Consider the following 5,071-nt stretch of genomic DNA (forward strand, 5'->3'; position numbering starts at 1 on the left):
CTGAAAGATATAAAGGAAAACAAACAGGAAGTTAAATCACACACACAAAACAATCTTTTTCTTATCTACAGCTAAATATATGCAAAAAGTTTATATTACTCCCTATATCATGGACAAATGAAAATGAATCTCAGATAACAAATTCACCCATCTGAGCTACTAAGAGTCCAAAGGCCGTATCAGTACAGATAAGAGTGACTATAGCCCAGCATGCTCTCTCTAACAGTCATGACCAGGAATGGGAAGAACAGTGGAATTATATTGGATGATTTCTTTAAAATACTCTTTCAATTATTTTATTTTTGTCTCAGGTGTTTTTCTGAGCTTGTCACAGCCAGTCTATTCTGTAGCTGCCAAAGAGTTTCTTTCTGAAGCGCTCTTCTAGTTTCTCTTTGGAAACATCATCTACAACATGCTCTTACATCTCCATCAGAGACATCCTCTGCCATCTCTGCAGAGAAAACCCACAAGTCTCCTGCCACCTGTGTCATTTTTTGTATGTTCTCATCCCCCTTTTCCAGGCAGAAGTGCCCTCTTGTTTCATGTACGTGGCCTCCAACCACTCCTGCTGTCCTGTTGGCCACTCAGTTCTGCACTCAGGCCTCCTTCACTCTTTTCTCCCATTTTCTGCCTTGAAGAACAGTAACACCAGCAAGCTTTCTTGTTTGACTACTCACTGCCATTACCATCCCCATTATTACTATACTGAACAGCACAGATCCTAAGACCAAATCCTTAAGAACTCTGTCAGTAACTTCCCTTTGACACACACAAAAAAGAAATCAGCCATTTACCCCTCCTCCTATTTAATCCATTACTTAATAGACAAAGCCCTAGCACTCCTATTCAATGGCTGCTCAAAAGCCTTTTATGGCAAACTTTATCAAAAGCCTTTTAGGAATCTAAAAATTCTAAATCCTAGCCACCTTGCCCACCCCATCAAGAAAACTCCAATAGGTTTGTAAAGCAGAACTTGCCCTTAAAAAAATCTTACAGATGCCTCCCAAACTGACCTTACTCACTTTTATCCTTTGTTACAGTATCTATAAATTGGCAGGTATGGATGTCAGGTTTTTAGTCCCAGTCACTCTTGCATTAAATACTGGCATAAAATCTGCCACCACCCAGGCTTCAGTTACCCAGAAAGTTTAAATCATGAGATATTCCCTTTAGCAAGTAATATCAATTCTGAGCTTTTTAGGTCAACTCCACTATTCCCCCATCTCCACCCTCAAAAAGGAATTTCACTTTGGGAATCTTCCCAATTAGCAGTAAACACCATTCAGTTTAGCTTCCCTGCAGTAGCCATGCCCTTTCTGAGTACTTCTTTTATACTGATAACTTAATCAACTGGCTGCACAGACACTCTGCAGGGTTTTTGTTCTTGATGTATTTAAGAAGGATTTAGTAAAAGCTTTGATTCCTTCAAGCTGATCCTTAACCCTTTTTTCCCTGCCAGACATGTCTATTTTCAAATTGCATCTGCCAGGGTTTATGATGCCTTCAGCTGTATTTGGACACAGCTCTTTAAGGACACCACCAGTTAAATATCTCTTTTGTAACTTTTAGCTTCATTCTGAAATAATCATCTCATTTTAACATAGTTCTTTTTATAATCAAGCATCACTGCAGGGAATTTTTGAGGTGTAACTGTTCCAGTCCCTACATTCCAGTTCCTCTGCTGAATCTAACAATGACTCTTACAAAAAGAGTGAGTTTAACTCAGACTCGGAACTGGATTCTGCAGAGTACCAAATCAGAGATTTCATTAAGCAGCTGATTCATGAAACAGTCATTAATATCTAAAACTTTGCTGTACAATTTCTACAAATTCTAGGTAGCTTTCCAAAGAACAAGATTTTAGCAAACCCCACAGTCAAAAGCCATGTAATAGTATGATATTAAACACCCAGAGAAACACAGAAAGATCTTCAGATAACTGAAGTACACATATTTCTTGCGAAGGATGAATCACGGCTGTGCACAGAAAATTTGGTTCCAAGTGGGGAAAAAAAAAAAAAAGGAATTCTTCCCCATCAGTTTGCTTCTAGTTTAAAAGATTCATTCATCAAATAGCTCTACTACACCTTACAGGTCAAACAGAAAACGTATACACTGAGAGAACCTATGCCACTTGTTGTACATAGAAACATTATTCCCTGGGGCTAATAAAGATCTCAGCTTTAAAGCAAGTATTGGAACAACAGAACTAGAGACAAACCCCCTGCATAAGCAAGGACTAACTAATAAGCCAGGAAACAGGTTAAATATTGATAATTTTTATATCATGCCAAAGTCACATTTTGGCAGTGGCCTGGACTCTCACCATACTATCTAACATATAGATAGACTATATGAGATTGTTCCTACCCTACAGAGCTTCTGATCCAGTAACAAAGGTAAGGGTGAGGAGTCCCCTGACCTCCATCTAAGCAAATGATGCACAGAGACACTGTCTTCCAGTCTTGGTTTCAGCTGGGATAGAGTTAATTTTCTTCCTATTAGCTGGTACAGCGCTGTGTTTTGAATTTAGTGAGAATAATGTTGGGACACACACTGATATTTTGGTTGTTGCTAATTAGTGCTTACCCTAAGTCAAGGACTTTTCAGCCTCCCTTGCTCTTGCCAGTGAGCAGGTGCACAAGGGCCAGAGGGGGAGCATGGACAGGAGAGCTCACCCAAACTGGCCAGAGGGATATTCCACACCACCGACCAACATGCCTTCTATATAAACTGGGGGGACAGCTGGGCATCACTCAGCAGGTGGTGAGCAATTGTATTGTGCATCACTTGTTGCTCTTGGGTTTTATTTCTCTCTCTTTTTGTTGTCTCCCTTTTCATTACTTACTATTATATTTCACTTTATACCAATTATTAAACTGTTCTTATCTCAACCCATTAGTTTTACTTATTTTTTTTTGTCTTCTGACTACCCTCCCCACCTCACCAGAGGTTAGAGGACTGAACAAAGGGTTGCATGGTACTTAGTTACCATCTGGGGTTAAATCACGACGCTTCCTGACAAACACAGGAGACATAATCTAAGTGTCTGAAATGACCTGTCTTAGTCAAAAGACGATTCCATTCCCTTCATCATTGTAGTAATATCAGAACATCAGTATAAAGTAATGGGTTCACAAAGGTTTCACGCCAGGCAGGCAGAGCCTTCTCCTCACTCTATGGAGACTCAGAGAAAGAGTTATATTCATTCTGCTACATTACATCTGAGTACTCCCGTAGAACTGCCAATTATGAGATTTCATTAAAAATTATCAGTGAAGTTCCTCAGAAATCAACAAATGATATCAAAATCTTTCACAGATCTCAACATCCTGAAAGTTTCATTATGATCACAGGTACACAGCCCCCAAATTTAGCTGGTGAATTTCTGAATCAAAAGTAATGATTGCTGATGGAAATTGAAAATTACTTTTAAATGCATCATATTTTCATTAGACTCAAGTATGTGGCAGGAAAAAAACACTGGATTTTTGTGGAAGCAACTGAGCAGAAAGACAACCTTATCTATGGTTTATTAACTGCAATTTAGAATAGCTAGAATGAAGTTGCAAAGTCAATATTTCACAGTGTAGCACAGGGAAACAGTTTGAAGTTTATACTATATGTGAATTTCTCGAAAAAAGAAACAAGTTCAAGCTTTTGCCTTACAAAACTCTTCAGAGTCAGAATCCATCACTGAAGGTGGGGCAGGAAATTCAACAGCAGCCTAGGCACTGATCCAGCATTAAATGAGATCTTGGGCCAAGACCACCTACAGTGCCTTGGCATGATTTCTGCTTCAGTACCCACCAACTAAGAAGCATGTTATTATAGTACAGGAATCAAGTTCCTCTGAAGCAGACACTTTTAGAATTATTTCTAGCAGAAACCATGTTATGAGTGACCTCAGAATTAATTTGGTACTTTTGAATGGGGAACATTTTGTCATGGACTATGTGATGTTAACCATACAGTTAAGAAAAGTAGGTGGAGTTCAGCCAACAATGCCAGCCTTAAAGGTCTCCTCCTTCTGGAGCAGGTGAATTCAGCATATCATATAGGGACTGATACCTCTGGAATGCCTGGCAGACAACCTATTCTGTAACATCTCTGTGCCTCAAATGGAAAAGATGTGGGAGCAGCTGAGAATAACAATGAGACCTAAGCTAGCTATTGATGCCCCTTCAGGGACATGGACACAGATCCACAAAGACTCCCCAAAAAATAGAGGCATAATCAGTTGAGATGCAAATTTAAAGATCTGTTCATCCTGAGTTACAGGCTAATTTGTGGTCCTCATGTCTCTTCCTTCTCCCACAGAGCCAACCCTCAATTCTGGGGCTATAAATCCCTCCTAATAATTCCATCGCAATAGGTAACGTTTATATGGGAAGTGTAAGTTTTGTAAATTTTGTGTCAAGTAATTTTACCAAAGATTCTTGACCCTCTCTGTCCAAAACATCTGTGTTAGAAGTAACCACAGTCAGAAGTCCAGGCACAGCAAAAGTCTTCACTCACAGAGCCAAAGGTATTTCACTCATCACCTAGTAGCGGTATTAGGTTAGCATTTTATCCTTCTGTTGGGCTTTCATTATCTAGTGCTAGAAACATCAACAAATTCAACAAACAGCTACACCTCGAATAATGTTTCTCTTATTTCAGTACTCAAAGCACAAATAAATAAAAGCCTTAATCTCTTCTTCACTGCCAGAACTAAAACCCCCACAAATGTATCTACAAGAAACCAAGCTCAGACACACTACACAGTCATCATGAGATATGCATCCAACCAGATCAAGAACAGAGCTAACTGAAAGAATTGATTTTTTTCTTTTTTTTCCATTTTTTTCTGTCAGTATTTCTCAATTCAGACTAGATTAAGGATCTTCTCAGCAATATGATTTAGAATCACAACTCCACACTGACTTCTTATTGGGAAGTAACTACTCAACTACTTTTGGTCTCCTTTACGGACAGGAGACAGCCAAAGCTCCATATATCTCAATCCTTTCCTTCTGTGGACCTTTTTACACCTTGCTCCCAAATAAAGTCATGTAGAAAGGCTTTCCCT

This window comes from Acanthisitta chloris, unplaced genomic scaffold, assembly GCF_000695815.1.
Source record: "Acanthisitta chloris isolate BGI_N310 unplaced genomic scaffold, ASM69581v1 scaffold6789, whole genome shotgun sequence".
NCBI classification, from domain to species: Eukaryota; Metazoa; Chordata; class Aves; order Passeriformes; family Acanthisittidae; genus Acanthisitta; species Acanthisitta chloris.